General features: G+C 38.6%; 1 protein-coding gene across 1 annotated transcript in view; it reads right to left on the reverse strand.

Annotated features, from left to right (window-relative positions):
• The window catches only part of LOC126184374 (glutamate receptor ionotropic, kainate 2-like), a 326,740-nt gene that overhangs the window by 151,706 nt on the left and 162,894 nt on the right, over nt 1-12,140 (reverse strand). The window lies entirely within an intron of this gene.

Raw genomic sequence — 12,140 nt, forward strand, 5'->3', positions numbered from 1 at the left:
AGGTAGCATATTAGGACCAATACTGTGCCTGATAAACATCAATGACTTTCCCAGTAGTGTTACTCATAGTGAAGAAATCCGCTTCGCTGATGACAGCAATGTTATAGTCACTGAGAGAACAAGAGAACTCCTTGCCGGGAAAGCAAATGAAACTCTCAGGGAAGTTTATGATTGGTCAACAAGTAATAAAGTGACATTGAACATAAAGAAAACTAATGCTATGAATTTCAGTTTAACGAGGAAAAATGGCAATGTTAAATGAAATGTGGATGGCACCTCTATAGACTGTGTAACAAATGCAAAATTTCTAGAAATGAATATTGATTCTCAGTTGAAGTGGTGTGAACACACAAAGGTATTTGCAAACAGAATGTCATCAGCATGTTATGCCCTTACAATCCTATAATCTGTGTGCAACATGCAGTGTCTTTTAGTTACATATTATTCACATGTACACTCAATTCTTAGCTATATAATTCTTTTTTGGGGAACAAATGCACAAAATATGAACACAATTTTCAAACTCCAGAGAAGAGCCATAAGAATAATAACCAAAAATACCAGTCGAGCTCATTGTAAAGATCTGTTCAGGACACTGGGGATTTTAACTGCTCCATGTGGATACTTTTACCAGTCAGTTGTACACATCAAAAATAACATTAGTAATTACCGCACAAACAACTCTGTCCATGACTATGCAACAAGAGATAGACTCAACTTAAATTTACCAAGAAAAAATAAACATAAATCTCAAAACAGCATTTTCTGCCAAGGAATAAAACTGTATGAAGGCAGCTAAAAAGTACCTGTTATGCAATACATTTTATACATTGAAGGATTACTTAGCTAAAACAGAGTAGGGGTTTGATAAAAAATGTTATACAGAAAATAATAATATTAATGATTATAAAATATCCAACATTCCACATAACACCTTTACTTTATGTTTTTTCCCTCTTTTTTTCCTTTCTATAAATACTTGCCCCCAAGCTATGCATAGCACAATACTAACACCTCTTCCTCTTTCTGAGCTTAACATCTCACTCATTATGGAGGGACGCTGACTCAGTTTTTCAGGATAGCAAATAGGAAGTTGCGGTACAGAAAATGGCCCAGAGATCACCAGTGTGTGTGTGTAGTGAGTGAAGTGTTATGAAACAATGCGTATATTGTGTGTGCAGTGACTAATAGTGAGATATGAGTGGACAATGTGGCATCACATTATTTAATAAGTTATTTGTAACAAAAGTATTGTATACCAGGAGTAAATCTAATGATTGTCTCTAACTAGAAGTCTGTAAATATATGTGTATACGAATTAGTTTATTTTAAATTGATCTAAATTTGCAAATACTTTGACATGTCCTATATCCTTGTAAAAAGTGATCTACGGATGAATAAAGCTGCTACTACTACTACTACTGCTACTACGCCTGACTTCGTAACCAAAACAGTGTCGAACGGACGCACCAGCAAAACAGACACTGAATCTCCATGACTGTGCCACCGATTGATACGCCTCAAAGGCGGATGCCAAACCTGACGCAATCAAGGTCCCGTTGCCTTTTTAATAGTAAAATTGTGCTTAGGTCATCAAAAAATTGCTCTGAGCACTATGGGACTTAACATCTAAGGTCATCAGTCCCCTAGAACTTAGAACTACTTCAACCTAACTATCCTAAGGACATCACACACACCCATGCCCGAAGCCGGCCACTGTGGCCGAGTGGTTCTAGGCGCTTTAGTCCGGAACCGCGTTGCTGCTACGGTCGCAGGCTCGAATCCTGCCCTCGGGCATGGATGTATGTGATGTCCTTAGGTTAGTTAGGTTTAAGTAGTTCTAAGTCTAGGGGACTGATGACCTCAGATGTTAAGTCCCATAGTGCTCAGAGCCATTTGAACCATGCCTGCGGGAGGATTCGAACCTCCGACGGGGGGAGCCGCGCGGACCGTGACAAGACGCCATAGACAGCGCCGCTGCTTTTTGAACCTGACATTGTGTGGGTAGACGACCAGTACAAATAATATGACGACTATATCACGCGAACTTAAGTTATCGCCACCCTCAACCTAATTCCAGTGTCTTCCGAGGCCAATAGGCTAATTTTCCGCGAATATTTGCGTGCAACCGCTGAAGATAATGCTTCCCTTCAAAGAATGTGTTTACACGGTGTTATGAAAGTTTCTGAAAGCTTTGCAGTTGTCAACATCAGACAAGATGCTGGCACGGCAGTTATGTTCAACACAACACACAGTTGTTCCTCCATGTTACTACTGAGAATCCGTTAAAATTAGGCTGGCAGATAACATTATAAATAGAGTCAAGGCCTATCCTTTAAGTAAAATGTGGATTCCTGTTTGATCTGCAATTAAAAAACGGTCTTTATCTGAGCCGACAGAGGTACATACTCAGTAGCGTCCACCGTTTCAGCCAGCTTTGAACAATGGGGCGCTGCCCCTTCATTTTGCGTTATAGAGCAGCAGCGAGAAGTTCGCTCGCACGGCATTTGGTTCACCGTGATGTCCAAAGCGGCCGCCGTTCACATCAGGATTACACAAAAGTGCTTCAATCAATTCCCACAGAAGGAGACAGTATTCTCTGTCGACTAGATTTTCAAATTTTCATTTTCTGCAGAATTAGACAAACATTCGCAACATAAACGATATTCCAAGATCACAGTGTCACATTATCAAGATCAGTGAGGTAATATGAAGATACATAAGCCAGAACATCAGGCAACCAATCACAGCAGGGGTTTATTCGACCAAGAGGTATTTCTCTCAACCGTAAGGCGAACGCTGGAATTTGGAATGAAGAAAACTTACACAACAACATGTTCCTCTCAACTATCCATTTACATGCAATTAAAAATCCTACAGAATTACATAAGCACCCAATTGCCCTGAATAAATTGTGTCAAAAGACAAAAAAGCACAACCAATGGCTGAAAAGGGCTATGCTCTCCTACAGCCCACCATCTCCTTCAAAGGTGGAACGGAAGATAAAAAAAAGAAAGAAACAAAAGGTTCAAGTCAAATTTTGCGAAGAGCGTTATTAACTGAAGAAGGCAGTCAGAATGGTCGCTAAAATATTGTGTCAAGAAGACTATAATCCGGCTGCAGACTCGACAAGAATGAAACCAATTAATACGCCGGGAAAGTTTACGTAATCACTTCTTGTTTCCCACAAGCTATCCTCTCATCGAGGCATGACATCGCCGTACAATTTTATGATATTTGTCTAGTTAATATTTACGCTCCTTTCAACATCCAGTGGCACGCAGAACGCTGAGAATTTTTATCACGGACTTACTCAATGAAAATCGCACGCCGATACTTTTTGACGGGATAAGTAAACCTGGGTGAGATCTTCATCGACTCTGAAATAGAACAAGAGTAACTCACAAGCCTAATGTTCCTACCGAGATTTCCTTCATCCATTCTTTGGTGGAGACGTGTTGCAAAATTCTCATTGATCAGTTGCCCATATTGTAAATCATCAATCAGGTGCTTTGGACAAAGCTAAACAAAGCGCGTTAATTTTTAGACATTCGATAAAAATTTGCGCTACCTAATCGTTTCTGGAATATGCCATCACTATTATAACCGCATTGAAGCAAAACTCACTGCCTTCACGGCTATGCAGTTTGGGCCTGTAACCTTACTCATCACTCAAAAACCCCAGAGTCTGTACAAAGGAGCTGTAATCCTCGACCAGAATTTGGGCGTTTATACCGAGCGAGGTGGCACAGTGCTTAGCACAATGGACTCGTATTCTGGAGGACGACGGTCCAAACCCGCGTCCGGCCATCCAAATTTAGGTTTCCCATGATTTCCCTAAGTCATTCCAGGAATATGCAGGGATGGTTCATTTGAAAGTGCACGGCCATTTACTTCCCCACCCTTGACACAATCTGAGCCTGTGCTCCGTCTCTAATGACGTCAATGTCGACGGAACCTTAAACCCAATCTTCCTTTTTTTCATGCGTTTATATTCTCACAAGGGAAGTAACCCAATTCGAATCTCTAAAACACAAACACTATACCAAAACAATGAGATTTCTGTTATACCACGTATAAAGCTCACCCATCTGTAAAAATCTGTACTTGTGTGCAAACGATGTTTGGAAGTTAATCAATGTAAAGAGCACACAAGCATAAGATGTCTAAGAAACAATCCCGAGTAACAGACAATTATGACCAGCAGATTCATAAGAATCATGAATGAGCTATTATTTGACGCAAAGCTTAACATTGGCTTAAAACAATATACATTAGCACATGCAGTACTTACAGAGTCATACATCCCACGACATAAGTTTCTCTGTTGCCGTATGTTCTTCCCTTATTTGTCATCGAATTGAGATTATGAAGTTTCAATGAAGAAGTTGAAATACGGCGGATTAGAACATAAGTCTCATTTGACAAAGGCTATATGTGGGCATGCTACTTCTTCTTCGGTGAATCCATACTGCAGTAGTTCAGTATTAAAGTCATAGTGATCACAATGTCAAATGATGCAGCAGGAATATCTACCTCGTAATCACATCGTTACTAAGTCTTTGTTAACATAGTTTCGTATCTCAGTGCAGGAAACTGGGTGTAGATAACATATAAAGCGACCTCCGATTTGTCATTCTGCAAGGGTACATCTCGGCACCTTAGGTTCTACATCCGCCAATGCTCTCTGGCAAAAACGCTTCACCGTTCTGTATGTTTGCTAGAAGCGTCAAAATCATATTCCTCAGAATTTCGGCGTCGTTTTCTGCCTTGTGACAGTTTTGCTTACAGTTAACTAACTTTTTTCTGTATTCTTTTTAATATCAGCTGCTATAAATGGAAATATACAAACCAGAGAGGTAAACTTAACGTCCTGTGTAATGGTATCATTAATATTCACCGACTGGGAGGGGGCGGGGGAGGAGAGATTTGCAGTGGGATGCAAAGCTCTGTCTTACTAAACGCTATGTTTCCCAGAACATTGCCGTACATAGCTGCTTAGAACTCAGGTGTAACTGAGTTAAGACTAGTCTCCAATAGAGGGCGCACAAGGTAACGATTATTTTCTGATTGCTCCTTATGTCACTCAAATAGTTCCCAAGTAAACATCTGTATACCAAACGCAGGTTTAAGCTGACGCACGGCACCACTCAACAAATATTCGCACATTAGCAACAGTATCTGAAAATAGCATCCAGACCGGGTCTGAAGTCGTTGCCAAGAAGAGCCAAAATTGACATTTCAGAAACGATCGTCGGTATTGTTCACTGCATTCAGGACTAGGTCAGATGTAAAGTAAGATCAGTGCCAGTGAAAAGTAAACTATTACCACGCACTCTGTTTACGCTACATTTAGGCATTATAAAGTTTCTGTTAAGAAATTATAGCAAATTGTTGCTTATCCGTGTTGCTACCAATTTCGCCCAATTGTCGCCAAAACCTGTTTGGCCTTGTGACGAGATGTACAGCTGCTGCTTGCAAGCAAGTCACCACATTACAGAATCTACTTTCGGTGGTAAATAGTACTCCACCTGCAACATTATTATGTCTGGTGCCTAGAGTACGTGGTGAATACAAGACAAAAGCCTGACGATGATGACAAAAGAGTAAGAACGTGTAACAAAAAATAAAAGTGAAAGTGAAGTTTTTCTGACACTGTAGACAACCTATAATTAATAGTGGGGCATTCTCAGTACTATGTTTTGGCTGCTAACCTCATTTCATTTTCAGGAAGGTACCTCAGAATAAAATATACTGTTCAGAATTTTTTTGGAAATAGTTCAACCAGACATATTAAAACCCATTCTGGTGCTGCTGCAAAAACTCTCTACAAAGCGAGAACTTTCGGTGACAAGATTATCAAAGCTAGAAGCAGAGAACGAACATGATCAAGAAAATACCGCAATTTCCGGCTTTCGATAGGGAGATAAAATCATGACCAAACTATATATCAAGACTGAGGCAACATTCCATCATTTATAAATTATCAGGTGATGTTAGGCTGAAGCAAAATTCCATCATTTATAAATTATCAGGTGATGTTGAATAGAAGTTATTTCTTCTTACAAATGCCGGTGAGGATATTTTCAAATTAATTCAAAAGATATGTCCTGAAGTAAATACGGTGATACTTCCCTATACAGAAACTGAAGGTAAGCTAAAATCTTATTTTGAAACTCAAGTGTGCAGCAGCGGCCTGTCATAAATCTTTCCAGTGTTTTAAAGAATCGAATAAAGGTTGCAAAGACTAGGTAGAACAATGACAGGGGCTCACTGGAGACTGAAAATTTCTTTGCGAAAATGAGAAAAGCAAAAGTCTTACGCTGATTGTTTCATTCGTGACATGTTCATTATGGACTAGCATTATCTTCGTGTAGAGTTAACATTGAAAAAGGAGGAGTTACCACACATATAAAAGTTGGACACAAAGTAAAAAATACTGAAACAAATAGTTCTAGTGTTGATCAGAACCTAGAAAAATGTGTTTGTGAGTTGTTACTTCAGAATACTTATCTGGCAAATAAAACAGTCTACCTACCCCTCTAAGGATCTTCCAGCCAATTACAAAAAATCTACATGCATCATCGAGCTACCTGTCAGACAAGAAGAAACAATTTGCAGTTTGTGGATATTTCAATGTAGATTTCTTAAAAGACACGGACAGGAAAAAGGAAACAGAATGATTACCTGGTTGTTTCAATCTAATTTCGGTAGTAGATTTTTGCAACTCGTGTGCAGTAAAATAGTAGAAGACTGATTGATAAAAATTTTATGGGCAGCGCTCAGGGGACTATCCGGTCATCATGCACAGTTAAAGGAAATAAACAACATGATACTGGCAGCCCCGAGGCAGGTTCATACAAACCATTGAGACTTATTAATGAGAACAGAATATGACGTTTTAACAGTAAATTAAAATAGGTGGTATGGGATGAGGTGTATAAATAGACAGAGAAGCTAATATCAGATTCAATTTATTCCACAGCAGATTTGTGTCAATAATTGAAATTACCTTCCCTAAAGAGTTATCCAGCTGATACATCAGAAACATGAAAACCGTGGATAACTAAAGGGATTAAATTCTCAAGTACTGCGAAGAGGGGAATTTATACAAAGGTCAGACTAAGTCAAGATCTGAACATTACTTGCATTCTACAAGAAAAATTGTAGTATTTTAAGGAAACTCATTAAAATGTCCAGAAGTATGTACGTCCTAACAAAAATAAATAATCCAGGTAATAAGGTTAAAGCTTTGTGCGATATTGTAAAACAAGAGACAGCACAGCCTGTCATTTCGCATGATACAATAACAGTTGTACGAAATGACAATTATTGTTGTGGTGGTCTTCAGTCCAGAGACTGATTTGATACAGCTCTCCATGCTATTCCATCCTGTGCAAGCTTCTTCATCTCCCAGTACCTACTGTAACCTACATCCTTCTGAATCTGTTTAGTGTATTCATCTCTTGGTCTCCCGCTACGATTTTTACCCTCCGCGCTGTCCTCCAATTCTAAATTGGTGATCCCTTGATGCCTCAGAATATATGCTACCAACCGGTCCCTTCTTCTTGCCAAGTTGTGCCACAAATTTATCTTCTCCCCAATTCTATTCAATACTCAATGTTAACAAATTTCTCTTCTTCAGAAACGCTTTCCTTGCCATTGCCAATCTACATTTTATATCCTCTCTACTTAGACCATCATCAGCTATTTCGATCCCCAAACAGCAAAACTCATTTACTACTTTAAGCGTCTCATTTTGTAATCTAATTCCCGCAGCATCACCCGATTTAATTCGACTACATTCCAATAACCTCGTTTTGCTTTTGTTGATGTTCATCTTATATCCTCCTTTCAAGACACGGTCCATTCCGTTCAGGTGTTCTTCCAGGTCCTTTGACAGAATTACAATGTCATCGGAGAACCTCAAAGTTTTTATTTCTTCTCCATGGATTTTAATTCCTACTCCGAATTTTTCTTTTGTTTCCTTTACTGCTTGCTCAATATACAGATTCAATAACATCGGGGACAGGCTACAACCCTCTCTCACTCCCTTCCCAACCGCTGCTTCCCTTTCATGCCCCTCGACTCTTATAACTGCCATCTGGTTTCTGTACAAATTGTAAATAGCCTTTCACTCCCTGTGTTTTACTCCTGCCACCTTTAGAGTTTGAAAGAGAGTATTCCAGTCAACATCGTCAAAAGCTTTCTCTAAGTCTACAAATGTAAGAAACGTAGGTTTGCCTTTCCTTAATCTATTCTCTAAGATAAGTCGTAGGGTCAGTATTACCTCACGTGTTCCAACATTTCTACGAAATCCAAACTGGTCTTCCACGAGGCCGGCTTCTACCAGTTTTTCCATTCGTCTGTAAATACTGATAATTCTCAAGACGTAATTACGTTCATCAGCCACTTTCTAAATGTAGCAGCAGAAGTGGAATTAAGTGGTTTAGTTGAAGAAGCATGAAAACATATTAAAAAATGTCCCCACAAAATTTTAAGCAACTAGAAGCTACACCAATATCCTTCACTGCATTCTAAAAATTGTACAAAGCAAAAGTTGATGTGTTGTTAATGGAATTTCGAACATCATTTTGAAAATTTGTTTCAACTTAACAAGTAATTTATACGAAATAGAGAATGTGGAAAGGAACGGAAGGGATAGGGTGGAATTCGTGATTTCCAGCAGCACAGGGGATTTTAGTAATGCAATAGCAAAAGTTTAACATTTGTGCCAGACCTGGACTCGAGCCTGAATTTACCGCTGCTCTTGAGCGGCTGCCTTAACCAGTCTAACTGTTCGGTACCGGTCCCTGACCAACTCAGATTCCAACTTATCGCAAGCTGCAATGCAGCGTCCCTCGTCCATTACCGACTACTTGCAAATTTGGACGCTATTAACGCATCCGCACTGAAACGAATGTCAAGGAGCCGCAACACTCTTACAGAAATGTATGTATTCAAACGGTGTCCGTTCTGTCGGGCATGTTTGGATTCCGGGAAGGTTGCTCGACTGAGAATGTTATTTATGCATTCACTCATGAAACAGTACAGGCCTTTAACAATAAAATATCCCCAGTTGGTATTTTTTTGTTATCCTTCCGAGGCATTTGTTTTTGAAAGTCATGGTATTCTACTAGAAAAATTTAAGTTTTATGGAATTGGTTTTACACACAGCTCATTTGAATTATATTCACCAAACAAAACGCAGAAAGTTGTGCTGAATAATACAAACAATGTTGGAAGGGTAGAAAACTTTAGTGACTGGAGGGAAATCACAAAGGGAATCCCACAGGGTTCAAATTTGAGGCCACTCCCATTCTTTACATCAGTGAATGATCTTCCACTTAACGTTCAAGAATTGGTACTTTTTGCAGACAATATTGGTGTCATAACAGATTCCGTTAGAGAGAAAGCAACAGAAGAGATTGTTAAGGATGTTTTTCAACGAATTTTTCAGTGGTTCTCAGATAATGGAGGCTACCTAAATATTCAAAAACAACCAGCAGAGTCATATCAACAACTGACTTAGCACATGAGCAGGAGTCAGTACCTAGGATAGAATTCTCCAGATTGTTTGATCTAAATATTGATGAAAACTTGACCTGGAAGAAACATAATACTGAGCTTCTCAATCACTGCTAACCTTGGTGACAAAGGAATTAACCTCCTGATATATTTCACGTATTTCCACTCAATAATGTATTATGGAATAATTTTGTGGGATAGCTCATCGGTTAGAAAGAAGGCACTTACTGACAAAAGCGAGTAGTAAGGATGCCATGTGGCGTTCACCCATGGTCATCACGTAGGTACCTCTTCCAAGAGACAGGCGTTTTAACTGTTCTGTCACAATATATAAAATGTCTGACAGGTAACAAAGCAAAAAAAAAAGTTTGAGCGTAGTAGTATGAGTAGGACTAAAATAGTAATATGTTTATGTTAAAACTACTCATGTTGTAATATTGTAACTTTAATTTTGTTATGCTGAAATTGTAATATTGTTACTTTAATTTTCTTAGCTGAAATCGGTGCTAATAGACAATGAAAATGGGTTAAAAGCCGTGATCTGTCTGGGGACGTTAACCGTGGATTACTGGGCAACTGTTTCATCAGATATTTAGTCTAGGTTTACCAACCCGACTAACATTAATGATAATCTTTTAATAGTCATACAAAACCGGTAAAATATATATATAAAAAGGAGAATTTAAATAAAAAGAAAGAAATCAGTTTATATTTGGAAATTTATTTTAAGATTGTTCATTGAAATTTCAGCATATTATACGTGAGTTATAACTGAGCTGGTGCCTTATTTACGATTGAAAAGAATGTGAGATTGTAATCTTCGGAACACATAAAATATGGAGCCAAGATTTGGAAAACTGCATACAACACTCCATTCATAAAATAACACACGAAGAACATTGAAACATAAGCAAGAAGAAATTAACCACAACCAACAGATTCAGTTTTTACCCAAAGAAATTACGTTCATACCACAATCCTGTCCGTCATGTAATTACTACACACTGGTATACTAAATTCATATTAACTCTTTGTGAAATCTTCGCAAAAAGAATAGCTGAGGGCTACCTTGATGATTACACCACATGCTTCACGTGGTCAACTTGGTTTACACAAAGCGTACAACTCCACAATAATTTTGATAATTAAAATACATTAGATCGAAAAGCAATTGACAAAAGAAAAACCTTGAACTGGTTACTAACGTCTTACTATTAACCTGATGGGTCAAACAGTTATATAAGCACGTGGTAGTGGTCTCGCAAAGTACACCCCACGTGGGTTGAACATAAAGAAAAGCATAAAGAAAAGTTGCTATACTAAAAAAATATTCTCAAGACGAGACGTTATAATCTCACGCACATTCGGATTTAAGATTGATGAACTTAGTTAGAGTTACTGATCAACACGTGGTTCCACTTTACTCACAAAGTAGTAACAAAGCAACTACCGCAAAATAATCTGAATTTAACACGAGAATTACACTCCGCTGCACTTTAAGATAGCATTAGATATTTTAGAGCTAAACCTGAAATCAAGGTGATTAAATTTTCAGTTAGGCTGAACTTAAGAAATCCATTGTCCTACGGACTTAACAGACACGCGCTTAGCCGGAGATCCTACCACTTCATACGCTCGCCACGGCCACACAGCAACTGCCCTACTGCCCAGCGTGCTTCCTGAGGGTAGCTCACAAAGACCAACGGAAGTGGCCAGAGGGGCAGCTTCCTATACCAACATGACAACGGACGGACAGGACCATACTAAGGATGGAAACCTCTTTGCTTTTAGGAAGCGTAGCTACCTGTTCCGACGTTGGTCCTACTGTTCTCTAGCAGACAGCCTTGTCTGCTACCCTCAAGCATGCAACTAGAAATACATATGCTCATTCATCCTCTCACACAAAAGGGAAGGGGGATGACAGTATCTTATCATATACAGTATATAAAAGAAAGCGGATGTAGGTTCCGTATGAGACTGTGTGACATGAATTACATATAAGAATTACATATAAACTGTGCTTTAAAGTGTAGTAGTGTGACAGATCGTTCTTGTTTATGTGTAAAAGTAACACGTTCCACTGCTCAGTCTCCTCCCAGATAGTCAGAAACGCCACAGTACATTTAGAAGAGGAATTTATTCCATAAATGGCAACAGATTTAAGAAATTAAACATGAAAGGAATCCAACAGAGACCTTTCAATGTATACATATGGTGTAAACTGACTCATTCCACATCATTTCGATAAAAGAATCGATCTATGGAACATTAAGTGGCTCACTAACTAACTTTCTAAAATTATTACAGAATCTTAAACTGCCGAAAAAAAAGTAATTTGTAGTTCGGTGTAACGTCATTGCCAGTCGGTGTGTGTGGAAGGGCACGGGCAGGAGCGCGCATCTATGAGTCACATTATTGAATAACTATACAGTATACAACAAATTTATCATACAATAATTTTTTACATTATGTATGTTCACTGATATAAAAAATGATGTTCCTTTCCCCTCTTAATTCCCTTTGGGATCGTCTTCTTTTATTTTATTTTTTATTTTAATTTTTTCCCTTTACTTTCTGTGTTCTTTCTCAGGGTTCAAGCTGTCTCTATACAA

Source organism: Schistocerca cancellata, chromosome 4 (assembly GCF_023864275.1).
Source record: "Schistocerca cancellata isolate TAMUIC-IGC-003103 chromosome 4, iqSchCanc2.1, whole genome shotgun sequence".
NCBI lineage: Eukaryota > Metazoa > Arthropoda > Insecta > Orthoptera > Acrididae > Schistocerca > Schistocerca cancellata.